Genomic DNA, 14,980 nt, shown 5'->3' with positions numbered 1-14,980 from the left:
ATCAATGATTCCCATCTTGATAACTGTGCCAGCTGTGTTACCTATCCAACATGAGCCTGCTGCCAACATAGTTGCCCTGTGAAGAGCAGGGAAAGTTTATTCTGACACTAAAGCAACATACTTGTGATCCCCCATGGAGGGGTCTTTCATTCTGCTTCTTGCCAACAGTTGATCTAATTCAAAGCAATCTCTACTGATAGTGCTTCTAGCAGAGGTAGAAAGTTGCTCATGATTTTTAGAGCAGAAGAATAGAATTGTTGGGACTGGAGAGGTAGTCTAGCCAGTAAGGCATTTATCTTGCATGCACTGGACCAGGTTCACCTTCTAGCATCCCATCAGGTCCCTCTGGGCATTGCCAAGAGTAACTCCTGAGTGCAAAGTCAGAAGTAAACGCTGAGTATCACCGGATATGGCCCCAAAACTAATAATAATAATAATAACAACAACAATAACAACAACAACAACAAAATAGAATTGCGGCTTTATTTGAAATTTTGAAACACTGAAAGGCGACAAAGTGGATAGAATAGACCCAGATTTGATCAGTCACATCCCATATGGTCCCCCATACACTATCAGGAGTAATTACTGAGTGCAGAGCCAGGAATAACCCCTGAACATGGCCAAGTGGGTCACAAGAAGAAGAAGAAGAAGAAGAAGAAGAAGAAGAAGAAGAAGAAGAAGAAGAAGAAGAAGAAGAAGAAGAAGAGGAGGAGGAGGAGGAGGAGGAGGAGGAGGAGAGAAGAAGAGGAGGAGAAGAAGAGGAGGAGGAGAAGAAGAAGAAGAGAAGAAGAAGAGGAGGAGGAGGAGAAGAGGAGGAGGAGGAGGAGGAGAAGAGGAGGAGGAGGAGAAGAAGAAGAAGAAGAAAAAGAAGAAGAAGAAGAAGAAGAAGAAGAAGAAGAAGAAGAAGAAGAAGAAGAAGAAGAAGAAGAAGAAGAAGAAGAAGAAGAAGAAGAAGAAGAAGAAGAAGAAAGCATTTTTCCCCTTTGGGATAAGGGGGCTGTGTAGGGTGCTCAGGGGCTATTCCTGGCTCTCTGCTCTGGAGTGACACCTGGTGTCACTGTCCTTTTATCTGGCCCAAGGCTTTTATCTTGAGTGAACAATTTTTCATTTCTAGCTAGCCAGACAGCTCTGGAAGAAAGAAATACCAGCACTGACTTCCACACAGAGATAAAGCCTCATCAGTGGGTGAGGAATCAAGCATCAACCCTTTCCCCATCCTTCCCATCCCCATACACCCTCCCTGCTCCCCAGAAAAAAAATATTGTCTTCCTGTTAGAGGAGCTCAAAGTTAGAATCTACCTAGGGAGTCCTCGGTCACTCTGGCTTTCAGGCTTCCTCACACTAGGTGGCAGCCAAATCCCTCTTCTTATCACTTAGGTCATGTTTTCTTGCTTTAGCAATGCTGAATGCTTTGAGAATTTCTAATGCAATTGTGACTTCTACATGCCTTCTTGCAAATGCTGCCTTTTGTCACTCTGCTTATTGAACGTGCCTGTTTCAAGCACAGAAATGTTTTTTTGTTCACATTACCAACCTGTTGAGCCAGAATTCCCATCTATAAAGGAACCTGGGGCCAGAGTGATTGTACAGCAGGTAGAGAACTTGCTTTCAGTGCTACCCACCTGGTTCCATCTTCATTACCCACAATATGGTCTCCAGAGCATCACCTGGAGTGATCCCTGAGTACTGCCTGGTTTGGCTTCCAAACAAAACAAGGAACCAAACTTGCACTGTACACTGGGGTGGCCCATACCCCAACTCTGAGCCCCTAACTGCTCTTTTACTTTAGCCTTGGTCTTCTCTAAGGAACAAATTTCCTTTACTTTTTAAATATTTCTGCTGTTCTCTCTCTCTGTCTCTGTCTCTCTGTCTCTCTCTGTCTCTCTCTGTCTCTGTCTCTCTGTCTCTCTCTCTCTCTATCTCTCTCTCTCTCTCTCTCTCACACACACACACACACAGTAGTATAGTAGGTAGGGTACTTGCCTTGCATGCAGCAGACCCAGGTTAGATCTCCAGCATCCCATACGGTCTCTGAGTGCAGATTATGGAGTAAACCTGGAGCACTGTATGTGTGTCCTAAAAACAAAGAAAAAATTTAAGTTTAAGAAAGAAAGTAAGGGGCCAGAGAGATAGCATGGAGGTAAGGCATTTGCCTCGCATGCAGAAGGTTGGTGGTTCGAATCCCAGCATCCCATATGGTCCCCTGAGCCTGCCAGGAGTGATTTCTGAGCATAGAGTCAGGAGTAACCTCTGAGCGCTGCTGGGTGTGACCCAAAAACCAAAAAAAAAAAAAAAAAAAAAAAAAGTAAATGATAAACCACTCTATATTGTCATTAACAAATACAGAACATTGCACTAATACATGGTGATAATACACATAGTTGGAGCCAAGAACCTGAGAGTTGAAGAAGGGGTAGAGTGGGATGGTTTAGGAATGAATCAGTTCCTTGTTTGTTTGTTTTGGGGCCATACCTGGTAGTGGTCAGGTATTACTCCTGGATCTAGGCTCAGAAATTACTTTTAGTAGGCACAGAGGACCATATGGGATTCGGGGATTGAACCCAGGTGGCTGTGCATGCAATGCAAATATCCTTACCCGCTATACTATCATTCTGGCCCCAAGAATGAATCATGTTTTTTTTTTCCCCAAGCAACTTTATTGAAACTGTATGATAGGATGAAGTTATTGCTTCATATATATTTGGTTTGGGGACCACACCCCGTAGTGTTCAGGGCTTACTCCTGACTCTGTGGTCAAAGTTCATGCTGGTAATACTCAGGGAACCATATGTTGTACCTGTGCTGGTTGATCAAATACAAGACAAGTAAGTACCTTAACTACTGTACTGTTTCTCCAGCCTTGGGGTTGCATTTTTCTTTAAGAGAATGCATTTAGGGCCCGGAGAGATAGCACAGCGGCATTTGCCTTGCAAGCAGCCGATCTAGGACCAAAGGTGGTTGGTTCGAATCCCGGTGTCCCATATGGTCCCCCGTGCCTGCCAGGAGCTATTTCTGAGAAGACAGCCAGAAGTAACCCCTGAGCACCGCCGGGTGTGGCCCAAAAACCAAAAAACCAAAAAAAAAAAAAAAAAGAGAGAGAATGCATTTAATAATATTTCAAAAATAATAGGTATCTCTAATGTTTTCTTTCTTTCTTTTTCTTTGTTTTTTTGGGGGGGGGCCACATCCGTTTGATGCTCAGGGGTTACTCCTGGCTAAGTGCTCAGAAATTGCCCCTGTTTGGGGGGACCATATGGGACGCCAGGGGATTGAATCGAGGTCCTTCCTTGGCTAGCGCTTGCAAGGCAGACACCTTACCTCTAGCGCCACCTCACCAACCCCTGTTTACTTTCTAAGAACAAAGAATTCTTGTGGTTTAAGGACAACTGTGCTATTAAACTCTTTCACCTACTATGTGAAAAAATTATTTTTAGGGTTTTTATTGGGGGGGGGATTATTTTGTTTTGAAAGAAATTACACCAAGTGGTGCTTGGAGACTGTGAAGATTGAACCAGGGCTTCTGCTTACAAAGCATACATTCACTTTAGCTCTCTGAGTTTTCTCCCTAGGCTCCCCCTCCCCTCCCCTTTAGTCTTCTATTTGCACTTTTTTTGGGGGGGGTTGCTTGTTTGGGTTTGGGAACATGCAGCTGTTCTTGGGGCTTACTCCTGGCTCTGCATTCAGGGGTCACTTCTGACCTGCTTTGGACTTGGGAGATCATATCTGTGACACAAGACAATGCATATTTTTATGAAAGTAGAAATGTATGAAGTATTCTGTATCTATAATTTTCTGTAGAAATAAAGTTCAATATGCTTATTTAAACATGGTTAGCATTTTTTTTTTTTTGGTTTTTTGGGCCACACCCGGTGACGCTCAGGGGTTACTCCTGGCTATGCACTCAGAAGTCGCTCCTGGCTTGGGGGACCATATGGGATGCCGGGGGATCGAACCGCGGTCCGTCCTAGGCCAGCGCAGGCAAGGCAGGCACCTTACCTCCAGCGCCACCGCCCGGCCCCATGGTTAGCATTTTTAGCTAGAAATGAATTGAGAAGATAACTCAAAAGGCTGAAGTGCTGCTTCATATGTAGGAGAGGACTTCCCACATTAGAGCCTGCACAGGGCAAAGTCTTACCTCAAATCAAAGTAAGCCCAAAACATTAAATGGTGTAAAAAATAAAGATGTAGGGCCAGAGCGATTGCACAGCAGGTAGGGCATTTGCCTTGTATGTGCTCAACCTCTGGATTTGACCCCTGGCATCCACATGGTCCCCCAAGCCTGCCAGGAGTAATTTCTGAGCACAGAGCCAGGAGTAACTCCTGAGTGCCGCTAGATATGGTCCCAACACCCCCAAAGGAAAATAAATGTGTAAAATTTATCTGAGTACAGGCTAGAATGTTTTGGGGGAAATAAACATCAAAACTTAAAGCAATATTTGTTGTTATTTATTTATTTGGGGCCACACCTTGCTGTGTTCAGGGCTTATTCCTGACTCTGCTCAAGGGTTACTGCAGGCATGGCTCTGAAGATCACACATGGTGCTAATCTTGGGTTCACAGCATACAAGGCAAGTGCCTTACCTACTGTACTATCTTTCTAGCCCAAGTATTTGTATTAATGCTCCAATCTAATCACCAATTTTTTCTTTACATTTTTATTTGGGGTTATTTGAACACATCCCATGGTTCTCTTATTGCTGGGTCTGTGCTCAGAGATCATTTTTGGTAGAGCTCAGGAAACTGTGTGTGGTGCCAGGGATTAAATTCAGGTTGACTTGTGCAAATTAAGCACCTACCTGCTGTAATATCTTTCTGTTCTAATTACCAATCTTATTTATCTTGTTCCTAAACATACAGATTAAAAACTAGTAAGTTTTGTGTGTCACCTTCAGACCTGACCTCACCATGCCTTTCCTGAAAGAGCAAGTGGACAGCAAGCAACACTGCCTTAAATTCAACCTATTAGTAATTTCCCTTCACTCCAGTGCTTCAGGAACACTCTGGATATCATACACAGACTTTGCTCAATTTATGAAGGATTTGTTCTCTAGCGAAGTAATCAGACCCAAGGGAGGAGGGTTCTTACATGTCTTATTTATTGTCCAACTGAACAGAAATTACAGGTAACCTGGAAATCCATTACTTGAGATTGGTATTGGATACGGAGGGCTAAGGCCCTAACCTGTGGGATCTGATACTGTTTTTATGAGGGCAGTCTCAGAGCTGAGTGCAACCAGTTGGTGTCACAAAGAATTGTGTGGTGTGTGACTGTGTGACTGGCAGAAAATCCCACACATATGAGGGCCAGAAGTGGAGAAGTTCAGTGTTGTATGTGAGGAGACGCACAGGAGCAAAAACACTGGAAAACAGACCTTTTGGGGGGACTGAAGAGTTAGTTCAATGGACTAAGACCATGTTTTGTATGCAGGATGCCTGGGTTTGTATACGGGATATAGGACTGCTGAGTACCACCAAAGCTACTCTTGAGCACAGAACCTGGAGAAGCCTGAGAGTGCTACTCCAGATGTGTCCCCATAGATTAAATTAAACAGACAGACAGACAGACACACACACACACATACACACACACACACACACATTAAACTTGTCCTTTTGAAAACCAGCAATTTCATGCTTAAATGCTTTTATCTTCTGCTTTTTAACAGGAAGCCAAGTACAAGTTTGTAAAAAAAAAAGGTGCTTTATAAAAAATAAAAAAAATAGCCACACCAGAGATGCTCAGGGATTACTCCTGGCTCTGCTACCAAGAATTATTCCTGGGGGGCCAGAGAGATAGCATGGAGGTAAGGCATTTGCTTTCATGCAGAAGGACTGTTGTTCAAATCCCAGCATCCTATATGGTCCCCTGAGCCTGCCAGGGGCGATTTCTGAGCATTGAGCCAGGAGTAACCCCTGAGCGCTGGCCAGATGTGATCCAAAAATCAAAAAAAAAAAAAAAAAGAAAAAGAAAAGTAAAGAATTATTCCTGGGAACCGAATGGTGGCTTAAGTGGTAAGGCATTTGCCTTGCATATGCTAAACTAGGATGGACCTCGGTTCGATCCCCCAGCGTCCCATATGGTCCCTCAAGCCAGGAATGATTTCTGAGCCCAAAGCCAGGAGTAACTGGGCATGGTCCCAAAAAGGCAAAAAGAGAGAGAGAGAGAGAGAGAGAGAGAGAGAGAGAGGAGAGAGAGAGAGAGAAGAAAGAGAGAAGAGAGAAGAGAGAGGAGATAGAGAGGGGAGAGAGAGAGAGAGAGAGAGAGAGAGAGAGAGGAGAGAGAGAGAGAGAATTATTCCTAGTAGTGCTTGGGGGAACATATGGGCTGCCGGGGTCAGCCACATGCAAGTTAGTAAGTGCCCTACCCCATGTACTATCTCTCCAATCCAAGAGGAGCTTTCAAGATCTTTCCATATGTGGGATATAAATAAACATAGTAAGGTAACAGCAAGTAGCCAAAGTTATCAGAACTGGAGATCTTGGGACCAGAGAAACAGAACAGCAGTAGGGCATTTTGCCTTGCATGTTGCCAACCTAGGAGATGGTGGTTCGAATCCCGGCATCCCATATGGTCCCCCAAGCCTGCCAGGAGCGATTTCTAGAGCAAAGAGTAACCCCTGAGCACCACCAGGTATAACCCTAACCACCCTATCCCCCCACCAAAAAAAAAGAACTGGAGATCTTGTCTATAACACTGAGCTTACATGGGAGGGTGTGGATAAGAGGGGCCCTTGAGGACACTGGTGGACACTAGTGGAGGGAGAGCTCTCAAGTGATGGGTATGATGTTGAAATGGTCAGGCCATTAAAAGCATTATCAACAGTATTGTATATCCCAGTAACTTAATAAAAATGGTTAAATTTTTTTTGTAAAAATGAGTTTTTCACCTAAGAAAACACATCTTCTGGGGCCGGGAAGGTGGCGCTAGAGGTAAGGTGTCTGCCTTACAAGCGCTAGCCAAGGAACGGACCGAGGTTCGATCCCCCCGCGTCCCATATGGACTCCCCAAGCCAGGGGCGATTTCTGAGCACATAGCCAGGAGTAACCCCTGAGCGTCAAACGGGTGTGGCCCAAAAACCAAAAAAAAAAAAAAAAAAAGAAAACACATCTTCTAAATAATCTTTTTAATGGGGGTCCAGTTAAATTCAGATCAATTTCAGGTGATGGTCCCTGTAAGTTGAGGGAATCTATGTTTCAATAAAACCAGAGTATCTCAAACCAAAGGTCACTACCTTTATTTTGCTTTAATTGGCCAAATAAGAGATTACTTTATACCTCATTTTCCCTCTCTTCCTCATGGGAGAGAAGGAAGAGTAACGAGATAGGAAGGGGCAGGAAGCAAGAAAAAGGAGAAAAGAACGAATGAGAGAGCCCTTTGGGAAATTTTTCTACATTGGGCCCTACATCCCATAAAGCTGCCATGTAACTATTTATCCTTCTCATGGGAAGCATATGGGATTAACAGACTGTGACAATGGTCTTTTATTTTTCCATAATATTTTAACTTCTATCTGTTAAAAGGCGTTTGAGGCTAAAGAAAGCAACTTAAAGAAAGTAATTTGTATTATAAAATTTTTATTTGATATCACACTTGATCTTTCTCTTTTGAGTTCAGTGGTTTCATGGAGGAGACACATGAGTGAGGAAATTCAGACCTTTCATTACGGAACATTTCAAACACAGCAGAGAGAATGGGATAACAAGTCTCTGGGCTCCTATCACCTGGTTTGAACAAGGATCAACATTTTCTTGCTCTTGTTTGCACTCTGTCTCTGCCCATTGCTCTTTTCTTTTGATAAAATATCTTTTTTTTGTTTGTTTTATTTTGTTTTTTTTTGGGGGGGGTCACACCCAGCAGAGCCCAGGGGTTACGCCTGGCTCTACGCTCAGAAATTACTCCTGGCAGGCTTGGGGGACCACATGGGATGCCGGGATTAGAACCACCGTCCTTCTGCATACAAGGCAAATGCCTTACTTCCATGCTATCTCTCCGGCCCCATGATAGAGTATCTTAAAACAATCTGCTGCTAACTAATAACTTACAAATTCTTCAGAAAAATCTCTAACATTTACAGACTGATTTTTTTGTTTGTTTTTGTTTTTGTTTATGGGCCACACCCGGCATTGCTCAGGGGTTACTCCTGGCTGTCTGCTCAGAAATAGCTCCTGGCAGGCACAGGGGACCATATGGGACACCGGGATTCGAACCAACCACCTTTGGTCCTGGATCGGCTGCTTGCAAGGCAAACGCCACTGTGCTATCTCTCCAGGCCCCCTACGGACTGATTTTTTAAACAATTCAAAAGTATGTTTATTATCATAGACAACAAAATCTACAGCTTTCTGATTATTATCTTATAATTAGTCCATATTCAGCTTGCCCCAAATGTTTCAAAATATCCTCATGGAGGAGAAGGAAGAGAAGGAGAATAGAAAAGGGAAGGAAGCAAGAAAAAGGAGGAAAAAAAGGATGCAGTGTGAGAGAGCCCTTTGGGAAAATGTTCTACATTGTCCAACAAACTGTTTCAACAATAATCTTTCCAACAAATGGTTCCTCCTTCTTCCTTCTGCACTTTCAGAGCATCTGCCCTGAATATGTCTACACTTGAGCTGGCTTCAAGTGAGGAAACCTGCCCTTGATACCTCCTGGAGTGCTGCTGATTCAGTAGGCCCTTGTTCCCCTAATTGTCTTGCAGTCTTATAACATTCATGCCTGGTTCTAAGTGTTTCCTGACCTCAGTTCCCTTTGTTTTCAAGCTCTCCATTCAGAGGGGCCCCCTCCTTTGAGAGGGAGCACATTCCCATTTGGTTTCTCTGAGTTTTCTTGTCCACTGTTGAGTATATAGATCACAGGTTTGCAGCTTAATGTTCTCACTGACTCAGTCCAGTGTCTATGGGACCTTTGGTCCCCTTGTGTTAAAAACATTCTTTGTATGCTTTTTCCTTGTCTATCCAAGTCATCTATAATGGATGCTGAGGCTATGCCTCCTGGGCCTCCACAGCTACCGAGACTAAAATTGTCTTGGTTGGGGGAGGGTCCTTGCCTAGAATGAATTACCTCTGGTGACTGGTTGACAGTAGAATCTATGAACCCCACTCCAACTGGAGGCAATGGGCCATCCCACAGGGAAGATATGTGCCTTACAATAGAGGTTAGGAGGCCACACACACACACACACCCTCGCCTCATCTACAGCTCTCTCTGGCTCAAAGCAAACTTCCTGAGCTTTCCCAAATAGAAGAGGCAAATACATAAACTCAGCGACCACCTGTTAAGGAACCACTCATGCCCACCTCATTTCATTGAAAGCCCATCTTGGATTCTCTTTACAGGGACATCTTCCCAGAAATGCTGGGGACCATCAAAGTTACAGCTAACAGAGCTTGAAAGGCCATAGGGACCCAAGGAATGAACCTGGGCCCTATGAATGTCAGAAATGCATTTCATGTTTATGTTTCTAAATATTAAGACTAAACCTAACCCTCAGTCTCTAAACAGGATAAGAGTTGTGACAAGAGGTTCAAATGCGGGGCTGGCATGATAGCGCAGCCATAGGGCATTTGCCTTGCACATGGCTGAGCCAGGACGGACCTGGGTTCGATCCCCAGTGTCTCATATGGTCCCCAAAGCCAAGAGCAATTTCTGAGCGCCTATCCAGGAGTAACCCCTGAGCACCACTGAGTGTGGCCCAAAAACCAAAAACCAAAAAAAAAAAAAAAAAAAAAAGAGATTCAAATGTGCCCGTGATTTGAGCAGGAAAGTACCACAGGGACAGAGCTGTGTCTGTTGGCATGACTGCCCTTGGCACCCATTGTTTTGGACCTGCTTTCAGGCTTATTTCTCTCATAAGCTGGCAGCCACCCTTTGCTAGGTGGCTGGAGAGCTCAGCATCTTTCAAGCAGAGGACAGGAAGAGAATTTGGAATTGGTAAGGTTTCTCAATAGCTTTTGTGGGTGGTGGGGTGGTGGTGGTGTTGACTCCTTTGAGAATTTTTTGCATGTTTTGGTTTTGGGACCATACTTGGTGACACTCAGGAGTCACTCCCGCAGTGCTTAGGGGACCATATGGGATGCTAGGGAATTGAACCAGGGTCAGCCATATGCATGGCAAGTTCCCTATCCGCTGTACTATCCCTCTAGCCCCAAATAAATTAAGATCCTTTTGATTAGATTCTATATCTGGGTGAGATTTCAGTCTGCATCCTGATGTGTAATAAATATCAAATAAATGCACGTCTCTTGTTTGTAGAGAGGCAATATCCCTGTTCTAAATTTTGGCAGACTCTGGAGGGGTAAGCTATGGGGAAATTGTTGTACCCATTGTCAATTTTTTTGCCACACCCAGTGACCCTCAGGGGTTACTCCTGCTATACGCTCAGAAATCGCTCCTGGCTTGGGGGACCATGGTCTGTCCTAGGTTAGCACATGCAAAGCAGATGCCCTATTATCCCATTGTAAAATTTCTTTTCCTTCCTTCCTTCCTTCCTTCCTTCCTTCCTTCCTTCCTTCCTTCCTTCCTTCCTTCCTTCCTTCCTTCCTTCCTTCCTTCCTTCCTTCCTTCTTTCTTTCCTTTATTTATTTTTTTTTTTTTTGGCTTTTGGGTCACACCCAGCAGTGCTCAGGAGTTACTACTCCTGGCTCTATGCTCAGAAATCGCTCCTGACAGGCTCAGTGGGACCATATGCCCTACCTTTATGCTATCTCTCCAGCCCATAATGGGTTCTTTTTAACAAATACAAACACCAAAGAATCAAGCAATGCTGCCTGCATTGGAAGCAATCCTGGATCACAAGTCCACACATTTCTTTACAACTGATGCAGTGATGGTAGAACCTTTCATTCACCTTTATTGTTTGCTATGACCCGTGTATTATCTTCGAAATAAAGAAAGACACCATCTTTTCACCATATGACTTCTGTTGTTGAATTACCACTGCTGAATGTATCTTTTTCCTGAGCTTGGGTTTGCTTTTCTTGACCGTGGCCATCACCTTGTCACCTACAGTGGCTGCAGGAAGTCTGTTCAGTCAGCCCGTGATCCCCTTCACAGAAATTATGTACAGGTTTTTGGCTCCTGTATTATCCACACAGTTGATTACAGCTCCTATAGGCAGAGTCAAGGTAATCCAAAATTTAGCATCAAAGGACCCACCAACCCTTCACTTTGAAATCTTGAAGACCTGAAAGGAACAGAAAGCTTATTTCACTTTTAGACAACACTTTTGAGGTCATATAAATGGCAGTGCCTTTTAGATGGCCCTTATTTGTTTGTTTTGTTGGCACACACACACACACAGCTATGCTCAGGATGTATTTCTGGCTCTGTTCTCAGGGATCATTCTTGGCAGGAGTTGAAGGACCAGAGAGGAAGCTGGAGGTTGAACCCAGGTCTGTCACATGCAAGGCAAATTCCTAACATTCCATACTAGCTCTCTGACCCCAATAGCCAACCATTTAATAGGAGACTGGCTCTTTATTTTCTCAGAAAAGAAAAACAAAAACAAAATAACTTGTTATCATAGTAATGCCCTTTATTTCTTGTTTTCATTCTATTTTTTTTGGTGGGTATGGAACAGCTTAATAAAAGTGATGTAAAATGAATGTTTTTGTCCATAAACTGGGAGACAAAGTTGGATCCAAGGGCACAATATCTTATTGGAAATTAGTAGGGAGGAAGAGAAGATACTAGCAAGAATGAGGAAAGTACCTCCTGATGTGAGGGACTGTCTCTGAGGGAAAATCATCATATTCTAAATTAATATTTATTTTATCATTTATTTATTTAATTTTTAATTTATATTGTTTGATTTATAAATTATTTATTAAATTGATATTTAATGAGGCCAAAGAGAGATACAGTAGATAGGTATTTGCCTTGCACACAGCTGACCCAATTTGAGTCACCACATATGATGTTTTTTTGTTTTGTTTTGTTTTTATTGATTGTTTTTTGGGGCCACATCCAGTGGTGCTCAGGGGTCACTCCTGGCTCTGCACTCAGAAATTGCCCCTGGCAGGCTTGGGGATAATATGGGATGCCAGGAATTAAACTGGGTCCCTCCTGGGTGGGCCACATGCAAGGCAAATTACATAGTGCTGTGCTATCTTTCTGGCCCTATGTGGTAAGTTTTTCACACAATGGGCTGTTGTCAAAAACCAAAAACTCAAAAATGAAAGAAAAGTAATGAAGAAGTACCAAAAGTCACAGGGTCTCCACATTTGATCAGGAAGCTGATTGAATACCAAGATGTAAGACAACAGCGTTTAGAGATGATACCATGAAATTCCAAAAAGCAAAAGAAGCAAAGGAGAAATATCTGGTAAAGAGTTCATATATTTGGAAAGAGACCAGGTGTGCCTAGGACTAGGCACATTGTCTGCTGTAGCAAGTCAGCCCCTGAAGAGGTTGACTGATGGTGGTATGGAGGATGAGGCCTTTCTCTTCCAGCTCGGAGCACGCATCTGCCACCCTGTCTTGCCGACGGTTCTGAGGTGAAACGGCGGGTAAACAGCTCGCAGACAGTCAGGCTCGTGGAAATATTCGCTTTATTCGGTGGACAAGACTGAAGTCCAAAGACTCAGCTTCAGTTCCAGCCAAAAAGCCCTGGCCTTCCACAGACTCTTGTTTTTATCCACCAGAATCAGGTACCACCCAATGGTGGGATCAGATAACAACCAATGGTGGAAGCAGAATCAGGTACTACTCTAGGGTGGGGGCAGAATGCCAGGTCACACCCTAGGGTAGGGCACAATCACCAATCAGTTTAGGGTGAGTAACATAGTAATCCCCTAAAATATTTACATACACAACAGTCTGCAGCACCGGTGGTGATTCTCTCTTAGGTTAGGTTAGGTGAGGGACTAGGATGAAACCATCTGAGGTAACATCATCACTACCAGCAAGGATGACATTTGCCCTAGAGGTGTTAGCTGATTGGTGGACCAGGGGATACAGAGGGGCTTTGCCTGAGGAAACAAGTGCACAATTTCCTGGGGTCTGTTGTTTACCAGGGACATTCCAGGCTATGAGGTCAAATATGGTACCTACCTGGTATACCCAGGTATCCCATAACCAGGATACCTATGATACCTAGGGATGGTAGTCAGGGTTCATGAACTCTAATAGTTGTTTGCTTTGCTAAGCCCACAGAGTTTCCCAGAAAACCGGGGATGGACTTAATTGGTACTTATTTATTTATTTGTAGCTAATCACCTTAAGCACACACCCTGTTTTAACACCCAGAGTACACACCCTGCTTTCTCTAATTTCCTTTCTCTGTCTTCCCCAAACACAGAAACACACACTGTTTTAATCCCCTCTCACATCCTACCTGATTGGCTGATAGAGTCACACCTTATTCTCCACCTTATTTTCCCCTAATATAACTATCCTTTTCCCACCTACAAACTGAGTTACTGTCCTGAAGTGGCTGGTGGATGCTTCTTAGTGAGTGCTCTACTTGCCTGAGATCTGACCTTACCAGCGACTTCTACATCTTAGGATCGATCTGACCTTACCAGCTTTATTTACATTCATTCACTTGGGTTTAAGAAAATGACAACAGTGGGATTTTGTTTAGGGGGGTGCATATTCTGTGGTGCCTTAAGAACTACATGCAACTTTTTGTTTTTGAGTTGGAGTCACTCCTTGTGGACCTCAGAGGATCATGTGCTGTAGAAAATCGAACTGGGCTCTGTGCAGGCAGAGTGTGCATTCAGATCATGGAGCTTGCCCTCTTGCCCAGCTGTCTTGCCCTGCATACATACCTGCATCTCTCATCTCTCTCTCTCTCTCTCTCTCTCTCTCTCTCTCTCTCTCTCTCTCTCTCTCATTCTCTATTGGTTTTTGGGTCACACTCCTGGCTCTGTACTAAGAAATCGCTTCTGGCAGGCAAGGGAGATCATGTGGGATTCCGGGATTCAAACCACCTTCTGACCTGGATCGGCTGCGAGCAAGGAAAATGCCCTACCGCTGTGCTATCTCTCCAGCCCCTGACCTGCATTTCTTATATTTAAAAGGCTTTTCCCTCCAGTGTGAGTTACACTGGGAAAGGCCTAAGGATATAGCAAACCATTTTCCAAATTCTATAGTCATAGAATATAGAAATGTCATAGAAATTTTATAGAAATCCTGTATTCATAGAATTTCTCTCCAGTGTAAGATTCTGTTCAATCACAGGTGAAGAACAGGTACTATTTCCCATCTATATAACATTAAAAAGACTTCTATCCATGGAGCTGGAGCGATAGCACAGTGGTATGGCGTTTGCCTTGTATGCGGCTGACCTGGGACAATCTGGGTTCAATCCCTGCATCCATATGATACCCCGATCCTGCCCGGAGCAATTTCTGAGTGCAGAGCCAGGAGTAACCTCTGAGTGCAGCCAGTTGTGATCTAACCCCCACACACACACCAAAAGACTTCTATTCAGGGCCAGAGCGATATAGTACAGTGGTAGGATTCTTGTCTTTCACATGGCCCACCTGGGTTTGATCCCCAATATCCCATATGTTCCCCTGAACCCAACAGGAGGATTCCTGAGCACAAAGCCCCCAAACAAAAACAAAACAAAACAAAACAAATTTTATCCAGTATAAGTTCTGTGATGTCAATAAAGTTGAATAATCCCCCCAAATAGATTGAATAACCATCGAAACCTTCCTGAAATTTGTCCAAAAATTTTTTTTGTGTTTAGGGCCATATCCAGTGGTGCTCAGGGGCTGCTCCTGACTTGGTACTTGGGGCTCCCCCCCCCCCCCCCCCCCGCCAGCAGTGCTCAAGGCACCATATGGAACTGGGTATGAAACCCACACCTTCTGCATGCAAGTCATGCACTCAAGGCCTTTGAATGACCTCTCCAGCCCCAGATTTTATTTTATTGGGAGCGTACTCCCAGTGCTTGGGAGGCCTGGGTGGGGGGGGTGGTCATAACTGGTGATACTCAGTCAACTGAGCCAGAGAGATAAATGCTTGGAT

General features: G+C 44.0%; 1 pseudogene; it reads right to left on the bottom strand.

The window, feature by feature from the left end:
- Positions 1–10,753: 10,753 nt before the first annotated feature.
- Positions 10,754–13,776, bottom strand: LOC126011692 (60S ribosomal protein L23-like; annotated as a pseudogene).
- Positions 13,777–14,980: the final 1,204 nt, after the last annotated feature.

Source organism: Suncus etruscus, chromosome 6 (genome assembly GCF_024139225.1).
Source record: "Suncus etruscus isolate mSunEtr1 chromosome 6, mSunEtr1.pri.cur, whole genome shotgun sequence".
Lineage (NCBI taxonomy): Eukaryota > Metazoa > Chordata > Mammalia > Eulipotyphla > Soricidae > Suncus > Suncus etruscus.
This window is presented reverse-complemented; position numbering and strand designations above follow the sequence as displayed.